Source organism: Maniola jurtina, chromosome 17 (genome assembly GCF_905333055.1).
Source record: "Maniola jurtina chromosome 17, ilManJurt1.1, whole genome shotgun sequence".
In the NCBI taxonomy this organism is placed as follows: Eukaryota; Metazoa; Arthropoda; class Insecta; order Lepidoptera; family Nymphalidae; genus Maniola; species Maniola jurtina.
Window position 1 is genome coordinate 5895608 of NC_060045.1, and position 12672 is coordinate 5908279.

The window sequence follows — 12672 nt, forward strand, 5'->3', positions numbered from 1 at the left end:
AGAAATACAGGTGGATTTATTCTGTAGTGTTTAATAAATCAGCACCACATTATAAAGACGATGGGTAGTAATAGGTGCACCAAAATAGCAGTTTTATTTTTCAATCATGTTCTAAATAAATAATGTATCATAAAATCAGGGGGCACGGCAGTGCCCCCGCCAAGACGAGCCAAACGCGGCGGCCGGGGCGCTACGTACCTTTTTCTCGAAGTGTTTCGCCGTATTTTCGACCCGTCATAACTTCGGTCTGGATGACGCTAGAAAGCTGAAATTTTCAGTATAAGGTGTCCTCAGCAAATTTACCAAATATACCAAATATCAAATATCTAGCTTTTATGGTTACAGATTTATTGATACCTAAAATACGCCGATTTCGTCCCTCACTGATGATCATCAAAACCTCTAAGGTACTTCCCGAAGTCCTAGAAGACTGAAATTTGGTATGTAGACTAGAAATTGCATACAAACTACAGGAAAATTAAGACTTTGGAAATTCCCCCCCTCTACGCCTCTTATGAGAAAAGCAAATCTGTAAATTCTGTCGCTAAAATGCTGATATTTTCAGGATAAGATGTCCTTGGCAGATTTATTAAACGCACTGAGTATCAATTGTCTAGCTTTTATAGTTTTAGATTTATTGACAGTCAAACTTCTAGTCTGTAATTCTAGGGCACTTCCCGAAGTCCTAGAAGACTGAAATTTGGTATGTAGACTAGAAATTGCATACAAATTACAGGAAAATTAAGACTTTGGAAATTCCCCCCCTCTACGCCTCTTATGAGAAAAGCAAATCTGTAAATTCTGTCGCTAGAATGCTGATATTTTCAGGATAAGATGTCCTTGGCAGACTTATTAAACGTACTGAGTATCAATTGTCTAGCTTTTATAGTTTCAGATTTATCGACATTCAAAACCTCTAGTCACAAATTCTAGGGTACTTTCTGAAGTTCTAGAAGACTGAAATTTGGCATTAAGTAGGAATTTCAAGAATTATGAACAACAGATAAATTAAGAAATCAGGTCCCCCTTCATCCCCTCGTATATGAGATGCATATCTGTAAAATCTGTTGCTCGAATTCTAAAATTTTCAGGATAAGATGTCCGTGGCAGATTTATCAAACGTACCAAGTATCTGTGTTTCCTGAAGTCCTAAAAGATTGAAATTTGGTATATCTGCTTCAAAATTGAGTTGCAAGATTCCACCCGAATAAACATATTTACATACGAGTACATTGCAAGTTGAATAAAAGCTTTTTAAAAAAGAGGTAACGATAGAGAGTGGGCCATGCAAATGATGTACCTACAAAAAATAGATCCAAAAAAATCTAGGGCACCTGCCAAAAAGAAATGAAATCCCACCAAAAACATTTCATGTAAAAAGGTAGCCAAGACTCACAAGTTCATAATGTTTTCACTGTTAAAAAGTTATGAGATCTCTAGTAGAGCCAAGCCCCCAGCTGAGCTTAGATTTGTGCTGGCCATGGGACCTATCCCAAGTCCAAAGTAATATAGCTCTTAAATGTTCTTGACTGTATCAAATTTATAACAATAAATAACAAATCACTCTACTTACAAGCTCTGATTCTACAAACCCTATATCTTGGTAAAAAAAGTACGGCTTGGCCGTTTACAGTTCGTGGATTTTTTATCTGAAATGACATATAAGCCCGGAATTGCTTCTGCGACCATCACGAAGTACAATACAAATTAGTAATTGTCGAACAAACTATTCCTTAAGGCCTTAAAATATGTTATGTAATGTAATAGTTTTACGAACATTAAACGGCCAAGCCGTCCTTTTTTTACCAAGATGTAGGGTTTGTAGAATCAGAGCTTGTAAGTAGAGTGATTTGTTATTTATTGTTATAAATTTGATACAGTCAAGAACATTTAAGAGCTATATTACTTTGGACTTGGGATAGGTCCCATGGCCAGCACAAATCTAAGCTCAGCTAGGGGCTTGGCTCTACTAGAGATCTCATAACTTTTTAACAGTGAAAACATTATGAACTTGTGAGTCTTGGCTACCTTTTTAAATGAAATGTTTTTGGTGGGATTATTATTTTTCAAAAGGAATGCATGTTCCTGCTAAAATGAACTATAATAATATTGTAATAAGCTGGATCTGTCTCAAAAAATGTGTCTTCTGTTAGTAACATACGTGTATATAAACTAGAACAACAATCATCGTCAAACTGTAAAAGCGTTGCTCCGCTACTATTTTGCAATGTCGCGCTCTAAAAGCAAAATGGTGCGAAGGCGGAGACCGCAGCGGTGTCGGGTCAACAACCTTTTGAACAAAAATATATCCAGACAAATTATAGGTATAATATCTTCTTCATTCTAATTGTTACATATATTTTTCTGTAATAAAATTATGTTTACTTGAATCTTGCCAAGAGTTTTTTTGCGTGCCTACCTATCCGGATGTTATTTTTGTTGATTTCCTGCGTATAGGTATATAGTTTTATATTTTATAGCTACCTACATTATTACTTATATTATAATTATATATATTTTGTACTTATATATTTTGAGAATTAATATTATTGATTCATATAGATAACCTAACCTATTTCAGAATAAGCTTGATATTAATTCTGCGTAGATAATTAATCAACTTTGTTTAAGACGTTGTTCAATGCGTTGGATGCAGTGTTCAACCTAGTTTTTTTTTTATCATACCTATCTGCTACGTTCAATTATTCAATTCGTGACTCAAGACTGCGGGCTTGTTATTTGAAGTTCCTTCTAATACCTACACCAACTTATTGTGTAGAGTGTAGACGATGTAAAGAAGGAATATCACTTTGATGAAAACTGCTGCCAACGCGGTATCTACTCCTAGCAACATGACTTCATTTTTGATATGATTCGTGCTCTGTAGTAAGCCGGCCATTGGTTTTACGGATAAGTTGTTTGGTAACGTTTTAATCACTTCGGACTCCAGGTTCAGAGTTGGACATTGAGCAATAACGTTTAATATAATGATATTAAGCTTGTTTGGTGGTGTAACGACACATTTCGTGTATATAACGGGTACATACCTCTATTAATTTGATGGTTTTATTTCTCGATTTTTAGACCTAATTGCACGTCGCGTCGTGCAATTGGGTCGTTGTATACCTACATACAATTAAAAAATGTGGGTTAGCGGAAAATACCCTATAGGTTTTTTTGACAGAACGGACAGACAGACAACAAAGTGATCTTATAAGGGATCCATTTTTCCTTTTGAGGTACGGTACCCTAAAAATTACGGTTTACCTAGGCAATAAGGAACATTGCTAAAATTTTATCGAACGTTCCTTTTCGAGCGCAGCAGAATAAAAACTTCAATACAAAAAAAACATTTAAGTATTTTTAAGGACTTCTTTTAAAAAACTTAATACTTATTGGTATTATTCTAACTGCCCCCGAAGACGCAGTAAAACTTTGCGGAAAGGTCGGATTGGATTGGATGGAATGCTTTGTCCAGCCATGGGATGGCTAACTAATGGTGCACAGACTAGATTATTTCAATATACCTACCTACTGTCTTACTTCCCATTTCCCAGCAAACTTATGAGATCAGTCGATAGTTGTATCACACTAATATTATAAAGGAGAAAGTTTGTATGTGTGTGTGTGTGTGTATGTTTGTTACTCCTTCACGCAAAAACTACTGGACGGATTGGGCTGAAATTTAGAATAGCAATAGATTATACCCTGGATTAGCACATAGGCTACTTTTTACCCCGGAAAATCAAAGAGTTCCCACGGGAATTTAAAAAACCTACATCCACGCGAACGAAGTCGCGGGTATCAACTATCAGCTAGTCGTTAAATAATTGTTTGAGAATAACGTTATTTTATACCTATACTAGCTGGTGCCCATGGATATAATATATCTTCATTTCAAATTTCAGCCAAATCCGTTTAGTATTTTTTGCGTGAAAGAGTAACAAACATACACACACACACACACACATACACATACGCACAATCTTTCGCCTTAAAATATTATAGTGTGATATAACTTTAAGTACCTAATTAAAAAATAGTTTCTCATGTTCATTTTTCCGTGTCTACGCAACTTAAACTATAGGCAGCTCAGATATTATATGTTTCGCGGGAGCCCTCAGTAGTATATTAATTAAAAACATCACTCTAAGAGTCTAAATATCTTACAGTGAAGTCGTATTTCACTAGAATAACGTCGATCGACAACATCGGAGCAGAGTTGAGGCTACGGCTCGTTCGCCGTTCGCCTTGGGTAAAATGTAATGTAGTGTAGTGGCGCTCAGTGCGCAGCGGCCAGTGGCAACGGCGAGAAGAGCGGCAACGTCGCATGTTTTGTACACGTATCGGGCCAGTTCCGACGTACCTACCCGATAGTCGCCATTATGTCGATATAAACCACGAACATTTTAATGATTCAACTTATTATAGATACATACATACCAGTATTGTAAATACAACATTATAAGTACATTTATAGATTCTTATTGAGCATAAGTAGCGTAGTGGTTAGGACGTCTGCCTCCTGATTGGAGGTCGGTGGTTCGATCCCGGGTATGCTTTTTCTCCGACATACAGGTACATAATATCAGGGCTTGAAATTAGATAAATTGCCCCTTGATAATTATTATTATCATGATGATAATCCGATATAATTATTATCAAGCAGATATAATTTTATTAATCTTGTTTAACTGGTATTTACCTACATATTATATTATCAACTGTTACGTTAGAAGCAAGTAGTTTTAGTAAATAAATTAGTTTTACAATTATAAAGGTAACCTCTTATTTTTTTGTTCATAATTTCGGGACTAAAAACTTGCAAACCAAAATACGAGAAGTTAACCAACTACCTATCGTTCAAATAACCATATGAGCTTAATATGAGGTAGGTAGTTATTTCGAAATTACAGACAGACACTAATGTTATTTATTAGTATAGTAAGTATAGATATCGTATCAATTCGTGCATAAATGTTTTTTTTGCAACTAAACATGGCGAGAATGCGTGCACCGGCATGTATTGGGCACTTAAATTGGGCTTGTTCTGAGAGCCGCGAAACCGAAAAGAATTTTACTCCATGCGACATTCTGGAAACAGCAAAGAAAACACCACCATTTTTTTACCAGACGAAAAGTTTATTACAAAATGTTACCAACATTTTATGGTTTGGTTTTAAAGATTTGAGTTTAGATAAAGTACTACTTTACACTGCCATACAGCACATTACTGGTTAGGTTTTAATACATACTATTTTGTGTAATATTATTGTAGATAATAACCCCTATTAATAAAAGGGCTATTAATTATACTTAAAAGGTTATATATTATGCAGCCGTTTCATAAACTGCTATCACATGATGAGTTGAAGGTAGAGGAGACTACCGTGTTCCTGGGGATAACTTTAGAATTTAGATGCAAAGCTTCAATGGAACGCCCATATATCAATACTTGCTGGTAAACTCGGCTCTGCTGCTTACGCTGTTAGAAGGATACGACAGATAACTCACGTGGAATCTGCAAAAATTGTATATTTATGGCCTATTTTCACAGTATTATGTCTTACGGAATCTTGCTATGGGGTAAAGCGGCAGATATTGGAAAAAATTTCGTATTACAAAAAAGGGCAATACGTGCAATTTATAATTTAAAGCCGCGCGATTTCCTACGAGAGAAATTTAAGGAAATAGGTATTCTTACAGTAGCTTCTCAATACATTTACAATAATATAATAATTTTTGTACGACAAAACATTCTCAGTTTTACAAAAAAATCGGTGACTTGACATGCAAACTAGAAACCGTAATAAGCTCGCAACTCCTACGCTCCTTGTGGGAATGAGTGTAATATTTTATAAAAAAAAATCCACAGTCAATATTAGATTTGCCTTTACAAAAGTTTAAAAAATCCATTAAAAGTATGCTCCTGGCAAAAGCATATTACACAATCGAAGATTATGTAAATGATAAAAAAGCATGGATTTGACTCGCTCCAGCAATGCGCGGGGCTGCAATTGCTTGTTGAATATTATTGTAAATTGAACAAAAAGAGCAACCGCCGACTTTCTTGCTGGTTCTTCTCGGGAGGAACGGCAACCGAACCAGTGGTAAATTATTTGAGGATTCAATAGCACTTGTAAAAGTTTATTAGAATAAAAATCTATTCTATTCTATTCTACATGCTGCTATCTATTATGATACAACTGTGCTCTTTTAGTAATTTTGGTCGTGATGGAAGTTTGAACCCTTAGCCGACAGTTTTAATGGCGCCTTTAAATGCCTTTAAATAACTAACTAATGTTAAGTGTAACAGATTAAAATATATTTTTATGTCTTTTAATGATAATTTTGTGAAATTCTGCGCTTGGTCCAAAAGAGAATATATTCTATTCATATACTGGCAACGTGAACGGTCTATGTAGGCAGTAACGTTATTATGCAACTTTCGCGTGGTGACAGTGAGGGCACGGGGCGCCACCCTGTGCAGTGCGACCGGCCCCACCCGCGGCCCTCGCTGTATCGACCTGCGCGAGCAACCCGAGCTGCCGCAGGCTTGGCGACCAACCCGGCCGGATTGAACTCCTATCCTCTTGTCCCCTCATCCCGTACCCCTCGTATACTGCACTCGCCTGTTTTATACAAACTCTTGGGCGCCGCATTCTGCTATACCTTTGAACGGAGATATTACTTAAAATTTAAAAAACCCCGACACAAAAACTTCTTATAGAAAACTAGGAAAGAGCTGATAACTTTCAAACGGCTGAACCGATTTTCTTCGATTATAGCTAAGAACACTCTCGATCAAGCCACCTTTCAAACGAAAAAAAACTAAATTAAAATCGGTCCATTCGTTTAGAAGCTACGATGCCACAGACAGATACACGTCAAACTTATAACACGCCTCGTTTTGGTTCGGGGGTTAAAAATAAAGTAAGTATGGTATCACCCATCTAGTCCAGTAACCACAAATCGGACTGGGATTATCCAGAAAAGACTTGGATGTAAATAAACTGTTCAACCTCCTGTGTGTTTTCTCCAAACAACGTGTCTTTGGCGAAGTGACTTGAGCTGTGTGGCACAACAAAAAGCCACTAAAATAAACAACAACAACAACAAATTAAAAATGGCAGTGTTCCCAACATAGGGAATTTCCCCCCTTTAGGGGGTAAATGAGTGAGGTGGGATTTTTTTAGGGGTGATATATTTTTAGGGATTTAAAAAAAAAATGTATGCAGTCATAACATTTTTTCTTATTTTGTTTTTTATTTATTATATTTTTGAACAAGAAAAATGAAGGTATAAAAATTAGGACCTGGAGTAATATTAAATCTAGCGAATCGTATTTATTTGTTGACCTAGCAGCTTAGCGACATCTAATAAGATTTCTATTACTAAGTATGCGGAGTTGTATGAAAAACAAATGACACCATAGTGTTTACCATCAATAATAAACACATAGGGCGCGATCGGCGCGATATATTCCAATCAAGGTTTAAATACCCGATTCTTGTAACCTTCATTACAACTAAGAGTAGTGGTGACTGATGGCTACTTTGTCTATGCTTACTGGAAATACGTTGATTGTTGTTCACTTATTTGATTTTTTTACTATTGTACTGCCTGTGTCGACAAACGATTTGTTAATTATGCCTAAAGAAAAAAGAAATACAGTCAAAAGTACACAAAAATTTGGGTTGGTTTTGATCTAGATTTATTTACTAACTAGCTGATGCCCGCAGCTTCGCCCGCGTGGATCTAGGTTTTTAGAAATCCCGTGGGAACTTTGATTTCCCAGGACAAAAGTAGTCTATCCGTAATAGCCCGTCCCCGGGATTCAACTTGTTTCTGTACCGCGTAAAAACATTTAAACGGACGATCCTTTAAAAAATCCCGAGGGATCACTAGGATTTAATGATGCAATTCCTTACAGCATCAGGGTTGAGGAGTTGGGTCCTCGAGGTCAACGGCAAAGTATTTACTTGCTATAGATACCTTCAATATCAATTTATAAGCGACGGTTTCTAAATCCCAACTGCTTTGGTGATCAGGTCCCCTGCAGCATCCGGATTGAGGAGTTGGAATCCAAATTTTTTATGGAACAATGTCGCAAAGTTTCTCTATCGATTAAAAAAATATGTAAATCGGTTCAGAAATCTGGAGATATCGCATAGGCGGAAAAAGAACTCAATTTTTGAAAGTCAGTTAAAAAAGCAGCCTAAGTTACTCCTTGGCTAATCCTCTACTTGTCTGTAAAGTCCCGTCAAAATAAATCCAGCTGTTCCGAAGATAAGCCCGTTCAAACAGACAAACAGACAGACAACATTTTTAAAAACGTGTGATTCAGTTATGGTATCGTTAAAATAACAATAGAGCTTAGTATGAGGTAGTTATTTCGAAATCACAGACAGACACTCCGATTTTATTTATTAGTATAGATAGTATAGATGAAAATGTAGGTATACCTTCCAGTTTGCTTGCATGTAGTCAGCAATATCAAGGTAGTTGTTCAGAAAGTAGACTGACGTCATCAAGCCGGTATATATGCCTTCCCTCCACCCTCACACCCTCGCATCCCCGTATTCGGTTCGCTTCGCGCTATCACCGTCGCACCACTACCAATGCCTTTATACTTTATACACAGACACAGCATGTCGGTTTCACACGGAAACGGGCACAGCGGGCGCGGCCATGTTGTAAGAGTAAACTTGGCAACGTCGCACTAGACATCGACCGATTTAATCACTCTGCCGATGTTAAGTTTCTCGTTATCTATTCATTTAATGTATTTCTTCTTCTAAAACATTGACTATAAATTCTGCTTTAATTTTATGATTTAAGCTAATTCGTCCTGTCTGCTACTTAAATAAATAAATACTAGGTTTATTGTTATCCTTTACTAACTAATAAGGGTTCCGTATTCCGTACCTCAAAAGGAAAACCGGAACCCTTATAGAATCACTTTGTTGTCTGTGTGTCTGTCCGTCTTTCGTGTCTGTCAAGAAAACCTATAGGGTACCTCTCGAAGACCTAGAATCATGTTTGGCAGGTAGGTAGGTAGGTTTTATAGCACATGTAAAGAAAAAATCCGAAAACCGTGAATTTGTGGATACTTCACAAAAAAAATTCAAATGAGTTCATCAACAAATACCTACTCAATTACCTAGTACCTACCTAGGTAGGTACCTATTTTCAATTTTGAAAGTAAGGTAATTATACCAAGTGGGGTACCTACTAGGTATATGAAAGGACTTTACTAGTACATTCTAAAAGAGATTTTTATTTATTTTTATGCATAATATTATTTTGATTTATCGTGCAAAATGGCGGAAAAAATGTCTAGTTTTAAAGTTATACGGGTTTAAAGATCTGTACTTAATGTAAATCTTGAGCCCATGTAACAAAAAATGTTTTAACGGAAATCTGGAAAACCATCGTCACAGAAGTAGGTGGGTATCTTAGTTGAAGTTCTTAGAAGTAGGTATCTACTATTGGGTTTAATTGGTTGATACTCAAAATATGAGAGCCAAACTACTTTTGTTTGGCTCTCATTTGAATATCCACACTACGAATAAACTGCACTATTTACCTTGTTACACGACTACGAACCGCGAAGAGTGTTTGTCTATACTTATATTTGTAATTATGCCTAATGACCTAAACCACATGTTGTGTCCTAACTTTATTCAAGTTTCAGCTTTGGTTCAGCGTAATATTAGGTCAATCTTCAAAAAGAACAAATCTTGTCATTTCTGAAATGGCCTTATGAACAAGGCCCGTATTTTGCCCATTGTCCTTTCATTGATCCCTTAGAGGGCCTTAGAGGCCCTAGAATGTGCAATAGGTAGGTAGCTACCTACTAGGTACCTACCAACTAAAAGTGTAAACTAATAAAAAAGCCACTCACAATTTGAGTACACTTGTTGTCTAGTAACCATAAACTCCAAAGATAAAAACTTCGTTTAGAGAGATACGTCGCAAGACGTATGACGGGCTGTAAAGAAAATAATATTAATATGAACGCAGAACATGACTGAGTGAAGCAAGTCTGTCAGAGCGGCAACCGCGCATGTTGTTCGATACCATGTCAAGAGTGGCAACAGCGCATTTAGTTTCGCCGTGTCATGACGACCGATGCGCGCTGCCCGCCGCTGCGCGATAAGTTGAGCGAGAGCGCCTGGTTAGACGTGTTCACTACATATACACATAATATATATACACATTCGATGTAATAAAATGATTATAAATTATTCACATTTATTTTGTTGCTTGCAGCATAATTTTATTGATCATGACGTGTTTTCAATGACCGTTCCTATATCAATGTCCTCAAGATTTTATAGATCTTTTTCCTTGTTTCTTAATAGGTACCTAATACCTACCTACTACCTACCTACCTAGTATTTTTAACGAAACAGATATCTATACTTATCTAAGCTGGTAGTTTTTTTTAGGAGCTCCGTACCTGACATTGTTATAGTTATAACTTATGTATATTTTATACTTATTTTAAGTGTAAGTTTTAATGATCGATAGAAAAATATTTAAACATATATTACAACTCTAAAAATGTATGCAGGTACGAGGCGTACTCATGCATTATATGACGATTACAATTACAACTTTTACAAATTTTTTGAATCGTTATATCTCAGAAACGGTGGCTCTTAGGAAAAAAGTATTTTTATAGATAATTTTATGATCTACAATTTTTGTTTGAGGTATTTTATGATAAAACTTACCGTTTTGCTGAAAATCGCGAAAAAACTCATTTTTTTGACCTTTGACCTTGAATTAAAAAAAAAAAAAGGTATCACGTAGTCTAAATGTTACCAGTTGCATTGTTGCGTAGAACAAAACGCAAATGATCTAAACTTCTAAAGTTTGTACTGTTGCTGTCATTAGCGTCCCGACGCGATTTCATTTAGTGATGATGCACGAGTTTCCCACCGTGGAACTCTCAACTCACCTCATAACCTGATAGTCGGTCAGTCCACTGGTAAGGATTATTTTTATTCCTTTTTGAGTATTGATACCTCAGTTTTTTTTTTAATAAGTATATAATAGATAAATTATCCCTGTGTACAGCAAAATTACGTGACTCAATTATATTTTGAGCTATCTTTCAATGAAATCAGATAAATCAGTCCTCTGGCAACAGTCCCCTGCTCGTCAAACTCCAGAATTCAGTCCCCTTTTTAGTAAAATATTAAAAGAGCAATTATAAAAGAACATTTAAGATATGAAAGGGCTAAGAGAAAAAAGATAGCGTAAAAACCTTCAGGAACTAGTACATGTATAGATTTTTCAAAAAATGATCTATATTTTCTAAAATAATGAAAAGATTTTCGGTTCATCTGGCTTATATTATTATATAGGTGGATATTATATATTTTCTGAATAAGATTTATTTAATAAGCAAAAAAATGCCTAGACAACTTTCTTAGGACGCGTTGCCCAGTATACAGAGAAATACCCAAATAAAGACCGCAAACAAATCGTGGTATGTACCCGTTATCCACACTAATATGTCGTTAAACTACGAAATAAGCTTAAAATCACTACCTTTTTTACTAATGTAAACAGTCTTATTTACAAGGCATTTACCTTAGTAAAGCTGTCAATTAATTACTTAAGCTACTAACGCCAGTACCTATAACTTTCAGGTGCAACCGAAATCGCGGCCTAGATGAGTTTAGGTACCTATTTGGTACCTTTACCTACCCATCTGTCTTTCAAGGGAATCTTAAAATATATTCTGAACTGTATAGTTATAAAATTTAACTATTCTCTGTAATTATGTTTAACTCCATAGACAATATTTAACCTAAAATTCAACTAACGACCAACGCCCGGTACAATTAGCCGAACAGAAACAAGACAAAGTTCACTGCTAAAACCCACCTACTACTCATAATAAATACTGAAATATACCAAAGTTTTTCTGTCGCTTGGTATATTTATTTTCTTCTCACTCCATACTATAGCAAAAACTTTTAGATTTTGTGAATTAACAAAAACTAATGCAGTTTAATAACCAGTGTTTTCAGCCCATGCTCCGATTACGGTTTCCGTTCGTCTGCACTGCAGATAAATAAAATGTATCTATGGCTTCTTGGGGCAACCTGTGCCTCTCGTCAAGTGACGCGTTTTCATTTCACCCAGAGTGTCGGGGAGGCAAGGCATCGCCAAGCTGTGCACCCGTAAGTAGTCGAAATTCCAAGGACACGGACGATGCGATTTACTTCGTTTCTGATTCAAACCGCTAGGATATGGAAAGTCCGGCATCAGCTTTTCCCTCCAATTTTAATATGGGCTCCTCTAGTCAAGAGTCTATAGGCATCTTCTAGGCAAGCGTGTTTCATCTAAGGCTGCATCATCTTCATCACTTGCCAGCAGGTCTGTTTGCAGCCAAGCGCTAGTTTATAAATTAAAAAGAGTGGCATTATGGATTTCACGCTTCTTTTGAGTAAGTTCCCATATGTCTGATTGCAGCCAAGTGGTACTGTATAAATTTTAAAAAACATGCCTTATCGAATTCATGTCCGGAGATCTTGCTACGCATGTTTTATACATATGCCTGAATTGAGCCGGCTCAATAAAATTAATATGCCACCACCAATAAGCAGTAACCATGTTCCCTTTATCGACTATCACAAAATAGATTCAAGC

At 36.3% G+C, this 12672-nt stretch overlaps 1 protein-coding gene across 8 annotated transcripts in view; it reads left to right on the plus strand.

Moving 5' to 3' along the window:
- Window positions 1–12672, plus strand: part of LOC123874028 (protein split ends) — a 98358-nt gene that overhangs the window by 7579 nt on the left and 78107 nt on the right. The window lies entirely within an intron of this gene.